This window comes from Colossoma macropomum, unplaced genomic scaffold (genome assembly GCF_904425465.1).
Source record: "Colossoma macropomum unplaced genomic scaffold, Colossoma_macropomum, whole genome shotgun sequence".
Lineage (NCBI taxonomy): Eukaryota > Metazoa > Chordata > Actinopteri > Characiformes > Serrasalmidae > Colossoma > Colossoma macropomum.
The window spans coordinates 48,229-65,818 of record NW_023494833.1 but is presented as its reverse complement, the minus strand read 5'-3'; the positions used below and the strand labels follow the sequence as shown (position 1 = coordinate 65,818).

Sequence of the window (17,590 nt, the reverse complement as noted above, 5' to 3'; positions counted from 1 at the left end):
CAACTTAAGTTTAAGTTTAATGAAAACTTGCTTTAAACTCAGATTCACAAATGAGTTTCCTTTACTAAACTGCATCTGTAGGTCTCTGTTCATAAACATAAACTAGACAAAACTAATTTACTATAAAATGAAATATTGTTTGTATAAATTCAGAAAAAAGACACGTCAGTCACAACTGCATATGTGTACATATTTCTATATTGTGGTCTATTTACACAAAGTTAGGTTAGTTCATCATTTATGTTGAATAGACTCTCCCAAAAATTTACACTGCTGCACTGATGTTGAACCGTGTGCTGCACTGGGTCGGTATGACCAACAGGTCAAAACAAGCTCAAAACAAAGTGCGCTGTGTCCTGATTGGTGTTCTTGCTTTGCGCTTCTTTCGTTTTGACATGTTTCGTTTTTACACACACATAAACCAAAAGGAGCGACAGATTTCTCATAATGTAGTGGAGTAAAAAGTGAGATATTTGACTTTGAAATATAGTGGAGTGAAAGTAAAAAGTCGCTCAAAATGAAAATACTTCAGTACAGATACATGAAAAAACTACTTGACAAATTGCATTTACTTCCTGTCCACCACTGCCGCCAATGCATGCTTCTTGCAGTCATTAAGCTGGGATCACTCCCTAAATAGGCAGTAAATTAATTCAAAGCTATGAAACCACATTTACGGAAACCAGGCCGCCCTAACAGGACTTTTTACCTAGTTCATATATTTACGATGACTCAGTGTAGGAGCACTACACATGCAACTACACACTTCCACCAGAGAGGTCTCCAAATCTCTGAAACTTAAATAGTGCAGCTTTAAATACTATAAACATTTCATTTCTGTCCCTTAAATGCTACGAAGTATTTTTTTCCTTTAGTCATTCAGTAGAATGACGGCCTGTCCCCAGAGACAGATTGTGGTCCCTCTTCCGAAATGAAGTGTTAAGTGTTCCCTCATCCAGCCGTGTGTTGTATAAGTGCTGTTCCCTGTTATGAAATGCTTCTTGACACACTGAGGTTTAGAAAACCAGCCAGCTACTTCAGTAAAAACCAGTGCTGTGTTTCTTCACCACACTTCTACATAATACTTGGCTTGGAATTATGGTTCTAAGTGATATTTGAATTATATTCAGGTTCTTTAAACATCAAAACTTCACACATCTAATTCACACACTGTTCTAGAATGTCTAGAGTTCTAGAAAACAGTCCTAGAATGAGCTACCCAATTCACACTGTTCTAGAACAGTATGTCTTGTGCAAAACTTTCCAGAATAGTGTAAAATGAGAGGCCATTCTAGAACAGGGTGAACTGTATAGGAACGTTTTTTCTGGAATTCAGACAATCTAGAACAGCATGGCTACCCAACTCACACTGATCTAGAACGTCCTCCTCCAGTTCACTCTGGTTTGTTTAGTGTATCAGCTGCTTTTCTTAATGTTCTTAAACAGTCTGCATTATGATGTTGCTGTTCGCTGTGTAGGTGTGATTTTCGTGCTTATATTCTCCACCAGACGTTGCAACACAGTGCCAAGTTCTGTGCACAGTGATGATAGTTTCCTCTTCAGAGTGGAGGGTGGGGGGTTTGTTGTGCTAGAGATAAGCAGGTTGATGGTGAATAATCAACTCGAGTTTGAAAAAGAAGCTGGGGGCGAGTGTTACTGTCACAAATATGGCCTTTCAAGGTTTTAATTTTGGAGACTTTGTTTTTGCTTAGTCCCCCTTCTCTTTTTGTATCGTGTGTAGCTGTTTCCTCTTTTACTGGCTGTTCCTCTTGGAAAGATTGTGACATTCCCCACTCCTATATCTAGAACAACTGCTCAGCTTCCAGCACACCTTCAAACAGCGCTCGTACGTCTGCAGCCTCCACAGCCTCCACAGCCTCCACAGCCCTTCTAATACATCCTCCACCTCCGTCTCTCTGATCCTCATCACGCCGTTCAGGATGGACTGGAGTTCTCTGATCTGCTGTTTGCTGTTTTCTGGTAAGAGCAGCTCAGCTTTGAACTGTTTCTTATTAATCCAGTGTTTCAGTCGTTCCTTCATTCATTAATGAAGATATTAAGCTTCTCTTCTTCTCTGAGGACTTCAGGAAGGCAGATGTAGCAGATGTGGTTGTGAAGCTGGTCTGAAAGGCAAATTATAATTTAATGACAAAGTAATGAATGATTGGCTGGTGCTGGTTGTGGATTTGCATTTATAATATGTAATTTAATGGATTGTAAATGTATGTTGTAAATTGTAAACATGTCAGTAAATTCAGCACTGTGGATTTTAGAAGTTTAGCCAAGAAAGAAGGTTTTAGAAAGTGCAAGTATATCGAGGGGAGTTCCACTAGTTTCTTAACATTTCTGCATAATTTAGTGCTTTGGATGTAAACAGAGTCATTCAGGGTGGTTTGATGTGAAATAATTCATTATAGAGAAGCTTACTGACTTCTTTACAGTGGTGGTGATAGGAACCAGGGGTCACCACACAAATATAGCCATTTTATTTACTATCCAAAACCACCAGTGAACCTATAGGGGTGTGTTTTTATATGGAATGTTGATGGTAAAACAGCAGAAAATGTGATAAAAAAACAAACTGGGGACTATTTTGCCTCAGAACACCCTGCACATACCTGTATGTTTTAGGCCAAAGCTTTTTAAAGATAATTGTAAAACAGTGTCTCAGTCATCAGGCAGTGAATTCATAACCATTTCTTGTAGTAACTTTCTGTGAGGGAGCTTTTAGAGGTGGACGTCTGGTTCCTATCACCACCACTGTGAACAATTCTGACTGTAAGTTTATCTAGAATGGAGCGTTTCACACCAAACCACTCTGAACGACTCTGTTTACATCTTAACTATTTAATTATGCAGTAATTATTATGCAGCATGTATGAAACCGATCATTATCAATAAAATAGAACGAGACACTTTGCCACTTGTTGGATGATCTCTTGCGGGTGACACATGGGCTGCTCGCTGGTCTGCGGTTTCCAATGGTGACATGATACAGTATTAGTATATTCAAAATGTCCTTTTATGGCAGGTGATGAAGTATACAGTCATTGGCAACTTCCTTATTTCTTTTCTTTTTGTCTGCATCTCTCTCTTGCTGTTTTACCCACCCATCTGAGATAATTTCTTCCTTTGTTGAAAGTCTGATGAAATGATGCCATTCTATATGGGAAATGCATGACTCAGTAGGAGGTGTTTATGCTTGATGCATTACGGTTTAAGGTGTTTTAAATAGAGTTCTAGAATGTTCTAGATTTAATGTGGCCTAACTCCGTCCTCTTAAAACAAACAAATAAACATATTTTCTACATTATATAACATATTAAATTCCTTTTAAATTTGTGTCACATTTGAATACGTTTTGTCTTTTTGGCCCTCAGCCAACCAAAAACATTGCACTCTTGTCCCTAAGACAAAACATTAATTATTAATAACAGTTATTACCATTCATCATAATCTAAAAAGGTCTCTTAAAGGGGAGTTCCACTGATCTCGCAAAACCTCTGCATAATTTAGTCACTGAGATTTAATCAGAGAGATTCAGAGTGGTTTGGTGTGAAATGGTTCAGATGTCTTTACAGTGGTGGTGATAGGAACCAGGGGTCACCATGACTACAACACAAATATAGACATTTTATTTACTATCCAGAACCACCAGTGAACCTACACGAGTCTTCTGAGTTTCCATATAGAATGAATTTCAAAACTATCATAAAACAGTGTCTCAGACATCAGGCAGTGAATTCATAACCATGTAGTAACTTTCTGTGAGGGAGCTTTTAGAGGTGGACGTCTGGTTCCTATCACCACCACTGTGAACAGTTCTGACTCGTAAGTTTCTCTAGAACAGAGCATTTCACACCAAACCACTCTGAATGACTCTGTTTACATACAGTTTAATTATGCAAAAATGTAAAAATCAGTGCCTTTCGTGTCTCAGTTGTTTCTCCCAGAGAATAATGAGATCAGGTGGAAGGAGAAGTCAGACGTTTGCTTATAAATTTGAGTGTAACAGTTTAACAACCTGAAAAAAATGCTTAAGCTGACCAAAACTATTGTCAATATCATCAACAATACCATAATAAGAATCTTTTATATGCACATTGGTGCAAACAAATGCTGCAACTGCTCCATTTAAATATAACACTGTGCTTTGTTTAATGTTTCTGACTCCACCCACAAACAATACAAAACACAGCTTGTGTAATACACTGCAATAATGCAGCGCTTAAATATGTTATATCAGGAGAATAACCACACTACACTGTCACATCATTATATCTTCTAGAAAAACTAAGACAAGTTGTTTTTAACATTTTATTCTTTCCAGTGGTCGTTCTTTTAACACTATAAAGTTTGGTCAGTAGGGGGAGCAGTGCAGTCACTGCTCCACCTCAATCTCTGCCTACAAGCACAGCCATTGGCTCATGAGTTGCTGAATGCTGTTGTTTTATTGGTATTATGTAAATGAAGTAAATGATATGCAAATAAGGTGCTAGTAGGCTGGCGCTTGATTTCACGCACTGAAGCTCATTCATCATTTGCGCTCAAATGTCCACTTGTTTCCATGTCATTAAAGGTGATCAAATCTGCACTCTTGTTTAGGCAGCTTTAACCAATAAGGGCCAGATATGCAGAGATAAAAACACTCTTCATCTGCAGCTAAACTCTTTATCTCTCCTGTATCTCGAGTTTGCTTTGTGTTTATTGCTATTTCTCCTGTGAAATTTCTGGAGAATTTTCAAACACAAACATTTGAGTGTCTATTTTCCGGGAGGCACGCCAATTTCCAAACGGCAAAAAAAGAACATTAACAAACCACTTGTCTGCTCATAAACTTGGAAAATGTTAGAATAAGAAACAGGAAATATGCTGAGAAGCCCAGCACAGTATGTTCCTCTGTCAACATCTTAACCCAGTAGCACATTTGTGTATGTGTAGACTTTTGTTTTAGCACAACATGTTCTGAAATGAGCAGTGCGTTTTAAAATATTTTTACACTGCTTTTAAGCACTTTTTTTGATTTATATTTGCATCAAATTTCATTCATAACACTATAATTAGCACTTAAATTATGCTGGCCAGTCACAACTGTCTCAATGTTCCTTCATCTATAAGTGAAGGGAAATTCCTTCAAAACAAACCTGCAGTGAGAACAGCAGTGGCAGCAGGGGCGTCACTAGAGGTTCATGGATAGGGGATCTGGGCCTGTAGGAGGGGGGTTTTGGGGGTGTGGTCCCCAAAGAGAACTTTTTAAAGGCCCCAAATGTTTATAATGCACTTTTAGAAAAGCAACAGCCAGAAAATGTCAACTACATCAGCCGTGTTAAGGGTATCAAAAATGGTTATTCGGTCAAATTGGCACACAGTAGATCTGCCTCTCCATAGTTTGTATTAAGCCAGTATAACAAACACTGTATCCATCCACTTACAGCAGACACAGATCAAGCAGAGGTGCTGAAGTCAAGCAGTGCTCAATCCTCTCTCTTAGATCAGCTGCAGGGCCCTAGAAACATTGTTCAAATACACAGATTATAGATCAGTTCAGTCTCAGTTGGTGACAGAATTTCATGGTCATGGCTCCTTCAGTCCTGTCAGTCTCCTTCAGCTTCTTCTCTATTTTCTGTGTAATAATACATTCATTTCATTAAACTCAGGAAATGAAGGAAATGAAGGAAATGAAGATCAATCAGTTTGACTTTTCAAGTGGTAAAAATCTCGTCCGACTGGCCTTTGATGGAGCTGCTGCCTCTTAATTTCCATCTACAGGTTGAGGAATTGAGGGATGTAAAACTGTGTTATGTTGACCTTTTTACAAAAAGCTGAATCAGCTTTCTGTATGAATTGTCCCGTTCCACCTTAAATGCTGCAGCAGTTACATCTTGAGGCCTCGCAGCGGGAAACTCGAACAAGAATCTGGTGACAAGAACTTCAGCCTCATCCTTTTCACTGACATTGACTTACAGTAAACAACAAAAATAATGAATTATGATAAAAATAATGAAGATAAATCCAAAAGACTATAAAGAGCAGTCAATAACGTTGTTTCAGTCCTTCTTGTTCCGTCACTCTCGCTCTCACTATGAAGTGAGGTCAAACTAGCTTGTCAGCTAGTTAGCTAATGTTAGTTTTAGCCTAGCCTCTTTTCTTTACCTCACCTCAAACCCAAAGTTAACTAAAGTTAGCTAGCTAGAGTTAAGCAACCAAGTCAGAAAACAGATGTCCAGCTATACTGACCATAATTTGCCACAATTCCATATTGTAGGTGGACATATTCACTCTAACACTGCTTCATTCTGTATATGATAGATTTCTAATAAGGTCTAATGTTTATTTTAGTGAGCTTTTAGCCAAAATCCTCAAATTCAGCTCGGCTACTGATTATTTAGCAATGCATAAACAGATATGCTATCCCAGATCTGATATGACCAGGGCCTATTTCCCCCATCATATCAAAAACAGGACTGCTAAACAGCAGAGGGCGCCCGCGAGCGAGTCCTCAATGAATGGGAGTAAATGGAGCTCAACGGATAAAAACAAAGTTGAAATAGTTTCTAATCACTGAACCAGAACTTTCCTTTAGTTTTAGACAGTAGAAGGATGGATTTCACTAAAAAAAACAAAGAAATCTCACCTGTATGTTTCCTTTTTTCTACAGCAAACGGGTTTTGGGCAGCAGGAGGCGGGCATTACTGCTACCGAGTGCTGATTGGTTGGCGAGCGGAGGAGCTCATTGGCTGTTTGCGCTCATTGACGTCATGAATATACATGAGGCGCTGTTTTAAACTCCTATAACTCGAGTTTAAAAGTTCTGAAAAATATAACAGCTGTGTTTAATGTTTTATGCTGCTCTGTGTTCAGGAAATGAATTAATTCTTTTATGATAAAAGTATTTAAGCATTTATAAACAATGATTTTGCTCAAATGCTCCATATCAACCCATTCATTTTGGACTCGCTCGGGAGCGCCCTCTAGTGTTTGAGAAACCATGAAGACATTGCAGAGTGGAAATTCTCCTAATTAGAAGTTCTCTGATATGACTGTCAACGTCATACAACGTCTGAGATCTGATATGATTGGCTGAATGTTATGTTAGTCAGTCTCTAGTAGTACAGAGGCAGCACCTGCCCCAGGTTGCTCTCTGCTATTACAGTATATTGTGATTGAGAATAAACTAAATAGATGATTTGTACTACTAATATACATCTTCTTAAGAAAGGGGGGGTAAATAACATGGTTGCTGGGGTGGCCTAGCAATGCCCATGGTGGCAGTTAATCAGTTAGAATTATTAGACTAATAAATAATGGAAAGATATTACTGAGGAACATATAACGCTGTCCTGATCAGCTGGAGGATGGAGCTGTTTTATTTCATTCCTGAAGCTGAAAAAATTTCAGATTAAACTCTGTAGTAGACTGCACTCAATTAACAGTAATACTAACCAATTAGCACTCTGTTGCAGTAATACTAACCAATCAGCACTGAGTAGCAGTAATGCCAACAATTAGCACTCAGTAGCAGTAATGCTAACCAATCAACACTCAGAAGCAGTAATGCTAACCAATCAACACTCAGTAGCAGTAATGCTAACCAATCAACACTCAGTAGCAGTAATACTAACCAATTAGCACTCAGTAGCAGTAATGCTAACCAGTCAACACTCAGTGGCAGTAATGTTAACCACTCAACACTCTGTAGCAGTAATACTAACCAATCAGCACTGAGTAGCAGTAATGCTAACTAATTAGCACTCAGTAGCAGTAATGCTAACCAATCAGCACTCAGTAGCAGTAATACTAACCAATCAGCGCTCAGTAGCAGTAATGCTAACCAATGAATACTCAGTAGCAGTAATACTAACCAATTAGCACTCAGTAGCAGTAATGCTAACCAATCAGTGTTCAGTAGCAGAAATGCTAACCAATCAGTGTTCAGTAGCAATAATGCTAACCAATCAGCGTTCAGTAGCAGTGATGCTAAACCGGCCTTGGTTGGTATGCAGCTGAGCCAGCTTAAACCAGCCTAAACCGGTTTAGACCGGTATAAACCGGCTTAGACCAGCACAGAATTCACTCCAGTCAGTGCTGTTTTTCAGCAGAGCAAACTCACAGCTCAGTTTCAAAATAACTCTGCAGTTCTGTGAATATGCAGACTTTAAGGTGAGTTAAACTGTACCTGGGTTACTGAGTTCTAGAATAATTTAAATATGACGTCTGACGATAAATAACGTTAAAGAACACTGCTGAGCAGTTAGCTCACTCGCTTTTCTTAGCCTAGCCGCTGTGTAAATCAGTCAGACTGAACAGGACTGTGGCGTAGCTACAGCGCTCATATCTGTGATCAACGTTACGTTTCTCTGTGGTCTGTAGTGACCACTGTGACCAAAAATAAAAGTGTGGACTGTCAGTAAGATCATGAACCGTTTAGTTTTGTCATGTAATCATAAAGTTGTGTGGTTTCATACTGAAAACTTAGCATGATGCTAGTGTATGAGATTCACACCGTTATGTAGCGTTAAGCTAACAGTTTGAAAGGGTTGACTTCACATGGCAGCTATAGACTGACGTTTGGAACTTCTGAAATATTTTACTTTGTATTTTGCTTCTTTTTCTTCTCTAAATGCTAAAACTAAAAGCCTAACTCTGAACTGAAGGAGTCCGTAAGCCTGCTAGCGATCTGCTGAGTTAACACTACTAGCTAAACAAAAAAGAAATCTGAAAAGATGGAGTTTAGAGTTTCAGTCATGGGGTTACTGTTAGCATTCAGACCCTTTATCCATTATCTTTTGTGTTTCCTAGCCTATCCAGAAACAGTAAACACTCCTGCTGAAAAAAGACCAGTAGAACTATTAGGATTAAAACCTGAGGGTTTTGCTTTCTAATGGGAATTGGCTTAAAGGTTACCATGATAAACTACTAGTTTCCAGTAAGACACCTTTAGATCCCATTAGGAATCATCAAATGCATCTGGAATCAGCTGTTAAACTGAAAACACAGAATACCACTAGTGGCTATTGGAGACTGTCACGGAAAAAAGGCTTCTAATTCAGAAATAAAGCTTAACCTGGTTCAAAACAGAAAACTATTAAACACCAAGAACGACAGAGAAACGTACACTTTTTCATTAAGGATTACGCACAGAGAGAGAACCAACACATCTTATTGTTAACTATGGAATCAAATCAACCATTAATGTGGTTACAACTGAGTCTCTCTACATAAAATCCTGAAATTGAATGAAAATAATTTCTATTTCTATATCAGACTTGACCAATACATCATGTAGCTTGAACTAAGACAGTAAAGTGGTTGTTACGGTGCTAGTGCTAATCTAAATAGCAGGCTAACACTCTCTAGCGCTGCCATTTTGGTAGGAAATGGTAACGTCACCGTTCCTGCAGCTACAGCCCTGCAGGTGGATGAAGACCAAGAAAAACAGACAAGATAAAAAATATATATGGACACTTTAGATGCAGTCTCCAGGAAACACGGTGACTAGTAGATGGTAGATCCATATAACCTGCACATCTCTCAAGTTCAAAACATTTTAATGCGTGAGATTTTACCAAAACTATCAAACATGCCTACCGAATCTGCCAAAGCTCATAAATAATAAACACGTTTAAGCTTGAAGTGGCTTCTTCTTCGCCAGGCTCTCACTCAAATTTTCCATTCCACCTTAAATGGTGTAGCAGTTACATGCAGGCGCCTCATTCTTAGAATAGATTTTTTAAAAAGAAGCTGGTGAATAAGAAGCCAACATCATATCACAGAAAAATTTGTATACAGTGTAGCTCAATAAATGCACCCTTAATCAGGAATGTTTAATGATCAGCTAACAAACAGCTCAGTAGAGCTGTGATCAGTCTCACTGGCTGATCTACACACTTCTGTACTTCATCTACTACACTAACGAGTGCAATTCTAATGGTACTGCACTGTTTTGCATACTATTTAGTGTGCTAGTGTGCAGTTTTGGACACAGCAGAAGTAATGCAGCGGGAAATGTAGATAGATAGATAGATAGATAGATAGATAGATACTTTATTGATCCTGAAATTGAACCATTTAGATAAAATAAAGGCAACACACTCTAATATATTGGTTAATATGCTTTAAAAATTAGTTTTAAACTGAGTTCCCCCTCCACAAAAAGATTTACTGCCTTTGCTGGACCAGTTATGGCTTTGTTATCTCATTTTTATCCTTCCCTATAAAAACTCAAATCTGAGGGAGTGAGTCAAGTTACTGAGTGACTTTAGAACAAGCTTGAAGCCCCTGAGAACCTACATCAGTGTTTTCTTTCTGATTAGGTCAGTTTTGCTCTTGTGGACACGTGGCACAGTATGCCTCATGAAAACCTTTCCAGTGTCCAATAAATGACGTGTAAATGAAGTATTTCTTGTCTTTTGGTGTAAATTGGGTGGTCCTAATATTGGATAAAGCTTACAGAAGCTTTACTCTCACCAATCACAAGGCTACTGTGGATTTTCCCTGTACACAGCCTTAATAATAATAATAAAATAGGCCTTCCCCGTTTTCTTTAGGTCTGAGCAACTTATTGAGCAAAAGTTAACTAGCTAGTGAAAGGTGACCTAGCAAGCCTAACCAAGGTAGCAATCAACCTCCTCTGTCTCTGTCTACCTTCTGAGCTCAGCAGGGGGTCTAAAAGAAAGAATATCTTCATATTTAGAATTTATTTTATGGATTTTCCCATTTTTCAGACTTTCACAACTCACAATTTTGTGAAGATACTCATACATTTTGATTCTTATTGTTGCTTGTGTTGAAAGTATCTGGGTGTTGTGTGAGTAAAAAAGCTAACAGGCTCCTCCAGTAATCAAGGCAGACTTTTAGATCAACTCTTTTCTGATCTGTATATTTATGTTCCACTATACTAATGATCTATTTATTTGCTCACAAACTGCAGTATCTCAGTCAGTGATGGGATTCAACATCGAGTCAAGTCCTTGGAAAACTTTCAGTCCAAACCAAGAAAACCAGTCCTTTGGCTACAAAGTGATACAGAAAGATGCGTCAAGGTGAGAGAGACAGCACATCAAAGACGTTTCACCTTCTGCTGTAATCTGATCCTGAATATCTCAGATATGGGATAAAAAACAGGTTGAGTTGCCATTTTTGGGAAACTTTAGCAAATATCAGGTTCAACAGGAGGGCTGAATAAAGAATGTGTAGCGGGAAGCAGAATCACTTAAAATAAAAAATAGAAATGTGTTTAGTGTAAATGTAAAAGAGACAGCAGGATTAAAGGTAAAACTCAGACTTGGTGTAAATTTGGAATCTTAGATTTCTCTGTAATAAGAAAACATACAAACACAATTCCAAAAAAGTTGGGATAGTAGGTAAAATGTAAAAACAGAAAGCAGTGATTTATAAATCTACTTTGACCTGTATTTGAGCTAAATCAGTACAAAGACAGGATAATTAATGTTTTATAGTGTCAATTTTGTTTTAAATACGCATTCGTTTTGAAACTGATGCAAACAAGCAAAGTTTATTTATATAGTGCTTTTTACAACAGGTGTTGTCACAAAGCAGCTTTACAAGGAAATGAGCATTACAAAAAGAAATCCGGGTCCAAGCCCCCATGAGCGTCGCCAGGGGCGACAGTGGCAAGGAAAAACTCTGTAAGAGAAAGAGGAAGAAATTTTGAGAGGAACCAAGACTCAGAAGGGGAACCCATCCTCCTCTGGTTGACACCGGATAGTAAACATTGTTAGTATTGTAGTACAAAACAGTGAAAACAGGTGGAGCAATGGTTAATTAGATTAGTCTTAGTTCATGCAGCAGTGGCATGCCTGAAATGTGAGAAAGAAAGTTGGGATAAGGGCACTTCAAACACTGTGAAATGTTCAAAATCATCTTAAACAGATGATGCAATCATGCTCGCATGCTTAGGTATAAAAGGAGCATCCAGGAAGCGCCTAGACATTTCAGCAGTTTAAAAATACCGTTCCTCAGTGAGTGATTACAAAGCTTTTAGGGAGAAATCTGTGTGTAAAGACAAAGGCTGAAAACCACAACCGAATGCCTGTGACCTTTGCCCCCTTAGATGGCACTGTGTGTTTCTCTGATGGAGATCACCACATGAGCACCGGAGTGCTCTGACAAACCGTTGTCAATAAACACCGTCCATTGCTGCATCCAAAAACTGTATTATGCACACTGAAAACCATATATCAACAACATCCAGAAACACTGATGACTTATCTGCACTCGAGCTCATCTGAAATTGACTGAATGGAATGGAAAACTGGGAAAACTGTGGAAAACATATACTGTGGTCTGACGAGTCAACCGTTCAGACTGTTTACTGAAATAATGGACGTTGTGTTCTCCTGGCCAAAGAAAAAGAAGGACCATGCAGATTGTTACCAGCACAAGTTCTAAAGCCAGGCTCTGTCGTGGTGTAGGGGGGGTTATAGGGGGATAACATGCATGTTTGTGAAAGCACCATTAACACTGAACACATTTTGAAGCAAAATCTGCTGCCTTCTAGACGCCGTCTTTTTAAGAAACATCCATGCTTATTTCAACATGACAGCACCAAGAAACGTTCTTTCAATTACTCCCATTAAAAACTTGTCTTATTAAGATAAAAATATGACAACAAAGGCCCTGTATGGTTGCACAGCTGAAGACTTGTCTAACACACGAATGGCAAAATATTACGCTTTCAACCTGGATCAATTTGTGTCTTCAGTCCCCAAATAATTATTAAGTGCAGTCAGAAGGACAGGTGATGTAACACGGTGGTAAACATGATCCTGTTTCAACTTTTTTGGAATGTTTTACAAGCATCAAGTTTACAGTGAGTGTGTATTTACAAAAAACAACAAAGTCAATAAGGTAAAATATCAAATATTGTGCTTTTGTACCGTTTTCAGTTTAATACAGGTCAAACTGAATTTACTAATCACTGCTTTCTGTTTTTAGTAGTATTTAACATACTGTCACCAGAATTCCTCTGCAAAGTATTAAACTAGTAAACAGCAATAAATACAGTATATTTTAGGTTTTACAATTACATGGAAACTAATAAAAATAATAACATTGATCAACAACAATAATAGTGGCATTATGCAGTCACAGTGAAAGTACATTTAAATGACTGTCGATCCCTCTACATAACTTTAATGAGGCCGTATATAAGAATATAAATATTATCTAACAAAATCTTTTCTTCTGTTCTCAGTTTGATTGTGAGTGATCCTTTACTACAGCGCGGGAATAAAAGAGGTCAAGTTTACAGCTGCATGATGAACTCAAACTGCTCACCATTACGGATTAATGGTATTAAATCACCACATTTGGTATTTTCAGACACACTTTCTTCTAAGTAATGTAGAGCATTTATTGTACTTAAATATTTATTGTACATTAAAATATTTTCAGAAATCCTTTTGCAAAATGTTAACCAAACTGTCCTCTTTCAAAAATGAACACAGAGCCTCCTGAGGCTGTAAACATGTCCCTTGGTCTTTCAATGACTAAAGATCCACGGTCTTCAAAGATAATGGTAAGACTCCAGACTCTCCCAATCCATACATAAAGAAGGATCAGTGACGCTGTATACAAGTACAGTAAATATATATTCTCCTTCTGTACAAATATCAGACAGAGGACCAAGTTATCTTCGAAATTAGATTGAAAACTGTTTGACAGTTTTGGTTAATTTTCTCAATGCTTGGTGAACAATGAACACTGGGCCCCAACCTAACAGGTTTAGTGTGACCTTTTGACCTTTTTTCCTCCTCAGGTCTGTGGTCCAACCATCCCCAAAGACTGCAAATCAACTACCACCTACAACGGCATGTGTTTTACGATAGAAGGTAGAAATGTTGATGCTGTACCGAGGGAATTGAGAGGTAAGTCATATGGGGATCTACAAACCCAACAAAAGTCCAAAACTTTGCAAAGATCCATTTTTCATCTGTCCTGTTTGTTCTTCGTTCTCAGATTGCCCGCCTCCCGCACAAACAGATATTGCTTTTCTGTTGGACGGCTCTGGGAGTGTAGATTACCGTGATTTTAATAAAATGAAGGAATTTGTTATAAAACTGATCCAAGGGTTAATAAGCTGGGATATTCGGGTACGTACAGAAAAGTCTCACACTGTATTAATATTTTCCATTTAGGGCCTGATAACTTATTGTCATTACTGTAGAGGTTGGAAACTGATATGGATACATTATTGTTGCAGGGTGAAAAACAGCCAGACAACGGGGTCTCATTCACATATAGTGCATATGTACTAAATTGTGCTTTTTTTTCTACTTTCATATAAACACTTCCTGGAGACTCAAAAAAATTGATTGTTGTTAATCCTAAAGTGTTGATATATGATTAAATTTCAATACAGCATGCTCAGGTGAAAAGATAAATGCATAAAAGTTCAATATCAACAGATTCTTTAAGCCCTGTAACCGATGAGTGAAAGACATGTCATCTGGCAAAAGGGTGTGTGGTCAATTCCTCCTTCCTCTAATCTTATCTTTGAATCTCTTCCTCGTGTTCTCAGAGGGAGGAGCTAAGATGCAAGGAAAAGATACAAACAAAGGAAACATACAATTAAAGATATGTGAAGCACCCCTTTGTGTAACTGCCTTATATGGAGTCTGGGATGTGTAATAGGCTCATTTCCAGTTGTGGACATGCGCTAATTAATTTAGAATAAATCAAATTCATCAACATTCACAAGATGGTAGGTTAAATTAGTTAAAATAGTAAATATGTTAAATTGGTTAAAATAGTTACAAAGATATCTTCACTGATTGTGGCCAAAGAGTTCCATTATTACTTTATTGGTTTCCAAAATGCTTCTGGCTGATTGAGATGTAGTTTTGCTAACTTTAGACATTAAGTTTTGTGATGAGTTTGCATTTAAAGTTTTCTTCTGAAACCATACAGATCATGATTGTGAAATTCAGTGGTGGATGCAGTACACAAATCATGTACTTGAGTTTAAGCAGAGATACTCAAGGTAAAATATTACTCCAGTAAAAGTAGAAGTTCCTCCCTTTAGACCTCCACTTGAGTAAAAGTACTAAAGTATTTGCCTTCAAATGTACTTAAGTATCAAAAGTAGAAGTACTAAAAGATTAATTATGACTCTGATGTCCTATTATCATTTTAATCTTAATCATCTTTTAATAGAATGTCATTAATTAGTGACACTGATGTCTATTAAAATAATCATAGGCACAAAACACTGAAGGCAAACAGTTTCCATCAGGTAGAACTGAGTGGCTCTGAAATAACTTTTTACAAACAAGCAAAGTTTCAGTTTAAAATGAAATGTGTTTGTATAAATTCAGAAAAAAGACACGTCAGTCACAACTGCATATGAGTACATATTTCTATATTGTGGTCTATTTACACAAAGTTAGGTTAGTTCATCATTTATGTTGAATAGACTCTCCCAAAATTTTACGCTGCTGCACTGACATTGAACCGTGTGCTGCACTGGGTCGGTATGACCAACAGGTCAAAACAAGCCCAAAACAAAGTGACCGCTGTGCCCTGATTGGTGTTCTTGCTTCGCGCTTCTTTCGTTTTGACATGTTGTTTTTATACACACATAAACCAAAAGGAACGACAGATTTCTCATAATGTAGTGGAGTAAAAAGTGAGATATTTGACTTTGAAATGTAGTGGAGTGAAAGTAAAAAGTCCCCCAAAATGGAAAAACTTCAGTAAAGTACAGATACACGAAAAAACGACTTTTATTACATTTACATTCACTTCATTACTGTTCACCACTGGGGAAATTGTGATATTTCAGACAGATTTGATATCTTTTTATAGCCTGTTTTGTTGACATCAATTAGCTTTATTTTGAGATCCTCTAAGAGAAAGAAAGAGCTACTTAGAGGAGCACATGGTTGTTGACTGTTAGTACAACATTTAAAGAGTCAAAGACTTTATAACACTCTGGAATTTTCACTAACTGACAATTCCTAATGACAACTCTTGACCTAACTATTCAGTTGAAATGAGTCGATTAAGCCTAATGAGTTGATTATGTTCTGACACTTTACAACAAGAAGGGGGTTAAAATCAACAGCAAGCAAGCAAAGTTTTTTTATATAGCGCTTTTTATAATAGGTGTTGTCACAAAGCAGCTTTACAGAAAAATCCAGGTCTGAGCCCCCATGAGCGTCGCCAGTGGTGACAGTGGCAAGGAAAAACTCCCTAAGAGCAACAGAAGGAAACCTTGAGAGGAACCAAGACTCAAAAGGGGAACCCATCCTCCTCTGGTCCACACCGGATAGCAAACAACAAAATGTGTAATTTGGCCAGGGTTGCCCAAACTTTGCCCAACCACCTCAGCATTGGCCCTACGCCACAGCCATTCATAGCCAGGAGTCCAAGAGGGCACAACTTTCTGTGGGTAACAGAATTAGTGGTTAGAGTGTTCAGCTGTCCAATGACATTGTGGCAGTTAGAAAAGATGTGGTGGAGCTTCATGTGTCTCAGGGGAAGCACATGCTGGCCTTCACCCATCTCTTATTGCACAAAAGACATCAGTCAGTCAGTCACACTGGCTCTTTCAAATAATGTCACAGGAATAAATCAGGTGCAGCTTCTTACCAAAGTCATGTCCCATGTGTGGAGGACACATTTGAATGTACAGTTACAATGTGTAGATTATATGACTGATCAGCTAAAGGTTAAAAAGATAGTTGCTGAATGTTATTAATGTTAGATAAAAAGATGTGCAATATTTAGTTTTGACATTTTAAGGTTTTTCAGGGGTCGATCATCAAACTGAACCCTCAGAACTGTTATATTATGTTGTGTTGTGAATGTGCCGTAAACTCGCCTCACTTGCATTGTTCTCTCTTTCCTTTCAGTTTGCTGTTGCACAGTATTCTCGTTACTGTACAATCCATGTAGGCTTCACTTCCCGTTTAAACACAGATGATATAATGGATATTTCACAGATGGGAGGAGGTACCTACACTGGAAGAGCAATCAACAAGCTTGTGTAAGGATTATTCATGTGTGTGAAAGGTGTGACCTCATGTTATGGAAGATGACTGATACAACTAACTGTAACTTCAGAACAAATCATGTTTTTAAATGTTACTGCTACACAGCTGAACTGAGCCTTTGTTTAATTTACACACAGGAATGAACTGTTTTCCAGAAAAGCCAGACCAAACGCTAACCGAGTTTTGATTGTTATCACTGATGGTGAATCAACTTATGGTGATGATGATCTGTCGGATGCTGCTGAAAATGCAAAGCAGAATAAGATTATTCGCTATGCTATAGGGGTAAGACATTCTCCTACATTAACACAGTCTGCACTTCAGATTCTCACCTCAGTCACTGAAAACCCCAAGCCAGTCCATATTTTTTATTTTCCATAAGGTTTTTATTTTAATTTGTATTTTGTATTGTTGTTTAAGTAAAACTTGTAGTTTTCCATTTATTTGTGTGATTTATTCGGACGACGATAAATTAATACAAGCATGTATATCCACTGCTTCCCTGGTGGTCTAGTGGTCAGGCAAGTCCTCTTTTTCTTGTGGAGGCCGTCAAGGGCTGGAGGTTAGGGTAC

At 38.0% G+C, this 17,590-nt stretch overlaps 1 pseudogene; it reads left to right on the top strand.

Annotated features, from left to right (window-relative positions):
• The first annotated feature begins 1,848 nt into the window (after positions 1-1,848).
• The window catches only part of LOC118800273, a 36,156-nt pseudogene continuing 20,414 nt past the window's right edge, over positions 1,849-17,590 (top strand).